Genomic DNA, 9,441 nt, shown 5'->3' with positions numbered 1-9,441 from the left:
TGTGATAGAAGTGTTTGTGTTTTTGAAAGGGCCTGATGGCTGAGTGGAGAGCGATTGGGGGTCGTAGTCCTAAGCGTCCGGGTTCGATCCCCGGTGGAAGGTGGAAACAAATAGGCAGAGTTTCTTTCACCCTGATGTACCAATTCACCTAGCAGTAAATAGGTACCTGGGAATTAGACAGCTGCCCCGAAAGTCTATGAGTGGTAGTGGTTGTACAAGAATGTAAAAATTGTAAATATACATAAATAACAAAATAAATTATTTACATGTGAGATGGCGGTATACTTATGTATACTATTTAATTGTATACTTAAGTTCCATAAAGAGTTAGGTAGTTTACGCAGTAGGTAAACTATAGACTGAAGAGCAAACTTAAGTTCCATAAAGAGTTTGATAGTTTACGCAGTAGGTAAACTATTGACTGAAGAGCAATCAGTTTTCCTGTTCCAGCGCCTTAGTGTCGCGATCCACAGAGAAAATATCTTCTATATCCTGAACATTGCCCCTGCCCACGAGGATGCATTACAGATTCTGTATCCTTATTTTCATGTATGTCTGTATCTTGTAAGCCGCAGGAGAGGGGTTTAACTCCCTGTTGAACAGGGTGAACAGAGGTATGAACAGCATGAACAGAGGTATGAACAGGGTGAACAGACGAACAGAGGTATTGCAATAGTCAATGCAGACGAGTCACAATAACGTGGCTGAAATATGTTGACCAGACCATACACTAGTAGGTGAAGGGACGACGACTTTTCGGTCCGTCTTGGACCTCTCTGACAATCGACTTGAGAATGGTCCAGGACGGACCGAAACGTCGTCGTCCCTTCACTTTCTAGTGTGTGGTTTGGTCAGCAATAGTCAAGCTTTAGTTAGTAAGCGTACACTTTTGACACGAACACTGTAATTACCTAAGTGTAGTTACAGGATGAGAGCTACGCTCGTGGTGTCCCGTCTTCCCAGCACTCTTTGTCATACAACGCTTTGAAACTACTGACGGTCTTGGCCTCCACCACCTTCTCACCTAACTTGTTCCAACCGTCTACCACTCTGTTTGCGAAAGTGAATTTTCTTATATTTCTTCGGCATCTGTGTTTAGCTAGTTTAAATCTATGACCTCTTGTTCTGAAAGTTCCAGGTCTCAGGAAATCTTCCCTATCGATTTTATCAATTCCTGTTACTATTTTGTATGTAGTGATCATATCACCTCTTTTTCTTCTAGTTTTGGCATATTTAATGCCTCTGAAATTCACTGTATTCACTGTATTTGTAAAAGTGTATTCACCTAGTTGTGTTTGCGGGGGTTGAACTTTGCTCTTTCGGCTCTCCTCTCAAAGCAAAGTTCAGATTGCAAGCAAAGTTCACCAGGATACAGGGGATAGGTAGTGACACAGGAAGGGTGAACATCGACTTCATAAAAGACACATATACATCCCTAGGAGGATACAGCCCGGATACACAGAGGAACTCCAATTGCATATGGATGAAGGGTCGTGAAATTGCGACATACCATCGGGCCAATACAATGACAAAAATGTATTTTTGTGCAATACAATAACAGGAGGATGGAAAATCATTTGCAATTTGCTACAAAAAATCATCGATTTCAACAATTTACTAAACAATATTCGGCTATTATACTTGAGTGAAAATAATTAAAAAAGGATGTAATTTCTCTGAACTTTAGTTTTAAATTACATTTTGAAGTGAATAGGGAATTTAAAGGTCATAGATTTGTAAACATGTATATATAAAAACACTTGAAAACACACATATTAGACTAGACAGGTCTTGGGAATAGGTAGTCGGGGTATTGAGCTCCGACCATGCAGCAAGATTCATTTCTTGACACTAAATTGCTTGAGGTAGAGCGACGGTGTATTTTTTTTGCTTGACCGGAGTTCGATCCTCGATAGTACAAGTGGTTGGGCATCGTTCCTTCACTCTGTCTTTCATATCCAAGTTCCTTGTCATCGTATCTTCTTCCTAGGATATCTTGAGATTACTTCGGGGTGTAGTGTCCCCGCGGCCCGGTCCTCGACCAGGCCTCCACCCCCAGGAAGCAGCCCGTGACAGCTGACTAACACCCAGGTACCTATTTTACTGCTAGGTAACAGGGGCATAGGGTGAAAGAAACTCTGGGACTTGAGTCTAAGTCCAATTGTATATTTCACTAATGGTAAGTCCAGTTGAATATTATTACACTAGTAGCAAGTCCAGGGGAATATTATAATTTATTAGTAGTAAGTCCAATGGCCTTTAATGGTCCAATGGCCCTCAATGGCTCTCAGTGGTCCAGTGGCACTAGTTCCCCTCAGGTAAATTCAGGTAACCTCAGGAATATTTCACTGTACTGGCAACAAGTCCAGCTGAATAGTGCATGTGTGGAAAGTCCATATATATATATATAAATACATATTTACAAACATAATGATATATGTATTAAAATCATATTTAATCAAAATAATATGTAAGCTCCTGGACCCGGCTCCTGCATCCTTGACCCCCCCCCCCCCCCCCCCCCCCCCCCCCCACAGGATGTAATCCCACAACAATTGATTGACTCCCAGGGCTTATTTTCTGCTAGGTGAACAGAGGCATTAGGTGAAACTAAACGTGCCTTTTCCGGGATTATAAGTTGAGAACGAAGCCGACTGTGCAATGAAACCCCTACATAATAAAGTTTTGATTAGAAGTCATTTATTTCTTTTATCATTATTGATGTGCAAAAATATATATTTAGGTTTAGGTTTCCCAATCATATATTTCACCAATCAGTGTGAGTGTTCGGACCAATCATTGTGAGTGTTCAGACCAATCAGTGTGAGTGTTCGGACCAATCAGTGTGAGTGTTCGGACCAATCACTGTGAGTGTTCGGACCAATCACTGTGAGTGTTCGGACCAATCACTGTGAGTGTTCGGACCAATCAGTGTGAGTGTTCGGACCAATCACTGTGAGTGTTCGGACCAATCACTGTGAGTGTTCGGACCAATCACTGTGAGTGTTCGGACCAATCAGTGTGAGTGTTCGGACCAATCACTGTGAGTGTTCGGACCAATCACTGTGAGTGTTCGGACCAATCACTGTGAGTGTTCGGACCAATCACTGTGAGTGTTCGGACCAATCACTGTGAGTGTTCGAACGGGTTCAGGGTTCGAAAAATCATACTAGACACTAACTGATAATCCACGTTGACTTCAACAGCCTCATTAATAATGTGATTAACATTCGATTGGGTTAATTGAAATAGAATTCTGTACAGGTATGAAACTGGTTCTAAAGTGAGGCGTGAATTGACTCTTCTATCGGGGCCTGACGGCTGAGTAGACAGCGTTCGGGATTCGTAGTCCTGAGGTTCCTGGTTCGATCCCTAGTTGAGGCGGAGACAAATGGGTAGAGTTTCTTTCACCATGATGTAGCTGTTCACCTAGCAGTAAATAGGTACCTGGGAGTTAGACAGCTGCTACGGGCTGCTTCTTGGGGGTTATCTTGAGGTTATCTTGAGATGATTTCGGGGCTTTAGTGTCCCCGCGGCCCGGTCCTCGACCAGGCCTCCACCCCCAGGAAGCAGCCCGTGACAGCTGACTAACACCCAGGTACCTATTTACTGCTAGGTAACAGGGGCAATCAGGGTGAAAGAAACTTTGCCCATTTGTTTCTGCCTCGTGCGGGAATCGAACCCGCGCCACAGAATTACGAGCCCTGCGCGCTATCCACCAGGCTACGAGGCCCCCTCGTAGCCTGGGGTGTGTAACAAAAAAGAGGCCTGGTCGAGGACCGGGCCGCGGGGACGTTAAACCCCGAAATCATCTCAAGATAACCTCAAGATAACCTTCTTGATTGTGTCTGTAAATGGTTATCCTGGCTTGTTTGATCAGAGAGGTTATTCAGTCATTAATGTGGTGATTAACATCAATTTCGAACAGAGACAAGTTGATTAGAATCACGAGTGATATTAACTAACCACAAATCCCAAATAGAGGAAAATGATTTCGAACCACTAATAGGTGCAAATTATCCATAGTTACGAACAGATCTACATTCTCCTAAATTCCGAACATTCAGAACAATGTAATCTGGTAACTGAATTCCGAATTCAGTTACCAAACTAAGAATTTTCATAATGTTTAGTTCCCAATCGAAAAATATTATCATATTGTTATTTTCTCTAATATAAATTTTTTTTCATTATGTTTAACTTCCAAATAAAACTTTTCTTATTCCTGTCACAATTATTTAACATTGTTCTAATATCATCAAATCTAATTCCAAGAATTCAACAAAATTATATAATTCTTGTGCCCTAAAAAATATCAAAAGGAAATATTAAGACGAAATTGCGACATCTAAGATGATCCAAAACTCATTAAGACAGTAATTAGGTTGGAACCCCTTCTTAAAAACCTTTCTAACCGCAGGGCCAAAACCCGAAACTCATCTGCTAATTACGTATACGTTAAAGTTTGGTGTGGTTCGAGATTTAGCTCTGTGTGTAGTTCTAGGGGTGAGTTGTGTGTGTGTGTGTGTGGGTCAGAGATGAGCCTGTCCAAATTCGAGCCTGTGTGGTTCGAGGGATTGTTTCAATCGTAGGATAGACATATTTGTATATATATATATATATATATATATATATATATATATATATATATATATATATATATATATATATATACATATATATATATGTCTAGCCTACGATTGAAACACTCCATAAGAGTTCATGTATATTTCAGGCAATTTTCCAATTTATATATATTTTTTTAAGCACTGTTTTGAGTTGAGAGAACATACTCTGTCAGTGTGAGTTGAGATGATATCATATTCCCTATAACTGTAACGTGACATGATATCATATACCCTATAACTGTGAGTTGAGATGATAGCATATACCCTGTCACTGTGAACTAACATGATATCATATACCCCTGTAACTATGAGCTAATATGATATCATATACCCTGTCACTATGAGCTAACATGATATCATATACCCTGTCACTATGAGCTAACATGATATCATATACCCTGTCACTATGAGCTAACATGATATCATATACCCCTGTAACTATGAGCTAACATGATATCATATACCCCTGTAACTATGAGCTAACATGATATCATATACCCTGTAACTATGAGCTAATATGATATCATATACCCCTGTAACAATGAGCTAACAGGATATCATATACCCCTGTAACTATGCCAAGATAACACCAGTCATCTACATATAACTACTAACCACAAACCAAACACCCAAATACACTAGACACAATACACCATAAACCAGTTCAACAGCTCGTGCCAGATACAACAGCCCCATTGCATTCAACCTGGACACCAATTTCCAATACCCATTAGAGAGAACCCATCAGCTCACTTCTCCTCTGTCAGTCGACGACAGGGAACTTTACTGTCCATTGACAGAAAACGGGAAACCAATCTTCTTGATTCACTGAACTTAAACTAGAGGAGACTTAGATGTGTAACAAGTTTGTTTTTTTCACACATATACACATACACCCAGGAAGTAGCCCGTGGCAGCTGTCTAACTCCCTGGTACCTATTTACTGCTAGGTAACAGGGGGGTCATCATGGTGAAAGAAAGTCTGGGCCTTTTGTTTCTATCCGGCGCCGGGAATCGAATCCCGGATCACAGGATTATGTATCCAGCGTGCTGTCCACTCTGCCACCAGTGTCCCTAAGTGTGTGAGTGTGTGTGTGTGTGTGTATGTATGTGTACTTGCTTATTTGTACTCACCTATTTGTGCTTGCGGGGGTTGAGCTCTGGCTCTTCGATGTGTGTGTGTGTGTGTATGATGAGAGACGTTGCGAAAAAGTTTCTTACTTTTTCTTTCTCAGATGATTGTCTTGCACGGCATCCTGTCACAAGTCTCGTGAAGATAGACTTCAACAGTCTTTGAACCTGACTAAAATATGGCGCATAACAATTGCTTACTCACAAAATTCTACATATATTTAGTATACATATAGTATATTCTTTTTCCGAGCCGAGATTACATGAAATTATATATTTTAAAAACAAAATCATATGAAATGATAAATTTTAAATGATTTTTGTTCCTAATTGGAGTTGAAACTAATGTAGAAGTATGACTAAACTTAAGCTATGTCAATTTATGGTCTTAATGTTTGGGTCAGTCGTTGGTTGAACGACTCTCTCTCAAAAGGTCGGATTGGGGTTGGCCGCCGCATGAACGACCCTACACTTCAGTCCCAATACAAACACACACACATTACAACACCTACACACCCCCATAACCCCATTCTACAACACCCACAACCTCCCCATGCCTCTAGTCGCCACTTTTTCCATCAGGTTATAAGTGGAATGTTTACAAATTCGTGTTTTTCAATTGCCAGTAATCTTTCACATTGAAAATTGTAATATCAAACAGGGTTATCTATCACTTTTACCCGTGTTGAATGTTTGTGCAATAGATTAATATGTAAAGCCACATATTGCATAGCATCAAACCCCCTTGTTGAATTACGAGATAATTTTGTCATGTTGCATTTTTCATTTCTAAGAAAGGTACTTGAAAATAATTTGTATTCCTATTTTGAAATATTATTTAAAATATGTTTTAAATATTTCTAATACTCCCAACACATGTCATTTACATGTACGTCATATATGCGATGGTTTGGGATATCCCAAAGCGTACGAAACATAATAGCTTGTTAAGGATATGCCCAATAGTTTGATGAAAGGATCAATATCACATACGCTGGTTTTAATTTCATTAAACCACTGTTATTTTTACGTTCAAGCTTAATATCACCAAATCTATAAAATGACTAATGGCTTCAAATACTAAAACCACTTGTGAATATCGAATCGGAATCTTACTTGTTGGAGTTCATCATTCTCTTTCCTATAGGGAAACACCCCTGTGATTAAGGGTCGTTCCATGCTATGTATCTTGTTCGACAGGGTGCCGCCAGGGGCGCTCAGTGGGGTCATATTTTAGGTCACATTAGGTCAACATTGAGCGAGAGAGATTGCCAGAGGATTCCCAAAGTCATTAGGGTATTGGAAACTCAGGGTATTGGAAACTCAGGGCATTGGAAACTCAGGGTATTGGAAACTCAGGGCATTGGAAACTCAGGGTATTGGAAACTCAGGGTATTGGAAACTCAGGGTATTGGAAACTCAGGGTATTGGAAACTCAGGGTATCGGAAACTCAGGGTATTGGAAACTCAGGGTATTGGAAACTCAGGGTATTGGAAACTCAGGGTATTGGAAACTCAGGGTATTGGAAACTCAGGGTATTGGAAACTCAGGGTATTGGAAACTCAGGGTATTGGAAACTCAGGGTATCGGAAACTCAGGGTATTGGAAACTCAGGGTATTGGAAACTCAGGGTATTGGAAACTCAGGGTATCGGAAACTCAGGGTATTGGAAACTCAGGGTATTGGAAACTCAGGGTATTGGAAACTCAGGGTATTGGAAACTCAGGGTATTGGAAACTCAGGGTATTGGAAACTTAGGGTATTGGAAACTCAGGGTATTGGAAACTCAGATCATTGAAAACTCAGGACATTGGAAAATGTACAATTTAATATATTATATATCATCTTGCTTCAAACATTCTTATAATGTTTTTGTCATATATAAATAAAATTCCACATTTTTTATGGTATTTTCAACATTATTCCATTTTCTACCTCCTATTAATCTTCTTGTGTCTCCCAATCTTCTTGTGCTTCCCAATCTTCTTCCTAATCTTGTTTTATATCTCCTGCTCCCTGATTCACTAGGAGAGGAAGGGAACTATTAGGAGAAAGCGCCAAGCCATTACGACTATGTAGCATTTGGAATGGATTAGGATAAGGATTTGGGATGGGACGGGGGGGAAGGAATGGTTCACTATGAGGGATTGGCTGTTCATATCATCAGGATCAGTGTATATTTCGTTGGCTATTAGGGAGATTAATGTTTGTGTGTGTACTGACTTATTTGAGCCTGCGGGATCGAGCTGTTGCTCGTAGACCTTGTTTTTCTAGCTGTTGGTGTGTGTAATGTAATGACTCCTGAGTTATTTCACTCTATTTGAGTGTACCCGACAACTTGGGTTGGTTGGTAGAGCGATGATCTCGCTTCTTGCAGGTCGGCGTTCAATCCCCGACCGTCCAAGTGGTTGGGAACTCTTCCTTCCCTCCATCCCATCCCAAATCTTTATCCTGACCCCTTCCCAGTGCTATATAGTCGTAATGATTTGGCGCTTTTCCCTCATAATTCTCACACCCTTTGTTTACTCACCTATTTGTGCTTGCGGGGGTTGAGCTTTGGCTCTTTGGTCCCGCCTCTCAACTGTCAATCAACTGGTGTACAGGTTCCTGAGCCTACTGGGCTCTATCATATCTACATTTAAAGCTGTGTATGGAGTCAGCCTCCACCACATCACTTCCTAATGCATTCCATTTGTCAACCACTCTGACACTAAAAAAGTTCTTTCTAATATCTCTGTGGCTCATTTGGGCACTCAGTTTCCATCTGTGTCCCCTAGTGCGTGTGCCCCTTGTGTTAAATAGACTGTCTTTATCAACCCTGTCGATTCCCTTGAGGATCTTGAATGTGGTGATCATGTACCCCCTAACTCTTCTGTCTTCCAACGAAGTGAGGTTTAATTCCCGTAGTCTCTCCTCGTAGCTCATACCTCTCAGCACGGGTACTAGACTGGTGGCAAACCTTTGTGTGTGTGTGTGTGTGTGTGTGCGTGTGCGTGTGCGTGTGTGAGTGTGTGTGCGTGTGCGTGTGCGTGTGTGTGTATTTGTTTACTACCCTTGTTGTTCATTTTTAATACTTAAATTCGAATTTTAAAAAGTCTAAGAGAAATATTCCTTTTAAAATATATTCCAAAGGTGAGTTTCAGGTATATACAGCAGGTGAACAGGTATATTCCAAAGGTGAGTTTCAGGTATATACAGCAGGTGAACAGGTATATTTTGGCCGTGAACACACAGTTCATTGTATGAATAACTAGGCGGGACTTGAAAGGACTTATCAGAATTTGAATTCCAGCAGAAAACAGGAAGTCGAGTAATACATACTTTATGCTAATCATACTCTGAAAATACATGTTTGTATACTCAAATATGCAGTTAGATAACTGTATTATGAGTTTACGCAGCTTTGAGGGATTATACAAAGCTAATGAGGAGTATATTTAGGGGTTAAGGTATACATGAGTTGATATCTGTTTGTAGAGATATAGAGTATCTTTTTCTATTCTCCTCCACTCCTATTTTTTTTCTATTTATGTTTCCTCATTTCTCATTACTTTTATCCTTCTCTCTCATCTCTCTCTCATCCTTTAAGACCTATCTTTTCTCTCTCTCGTCTTCTCTACCTTTCCCCTATTTCTTCTGCTTCTCTTACCTCCCATTTGCTATTCTGGTCTCTCCTCTCCA

The sequence above is a fragment of the Procambarus clarkii genome, chromosome 61, assembly GCF_040958095.1.
Source record: "Procambarus clarkii isolate CNS0578487 chromosome 61, FALCON_Pclarkii_2.0, whole genome shotgun sequence".
Classification (NCBI taxonomy): Eukaryota; Metazoa; Arthropoda; class Malacostraca; order Decapoda; family Cambaridae; genus Procambarus; species Procambarus clarkii.
The sequence above is the reverse complement of the archived record's forward strand: the minus strand, read 5'-3'. Positions refer to the sequence as shown.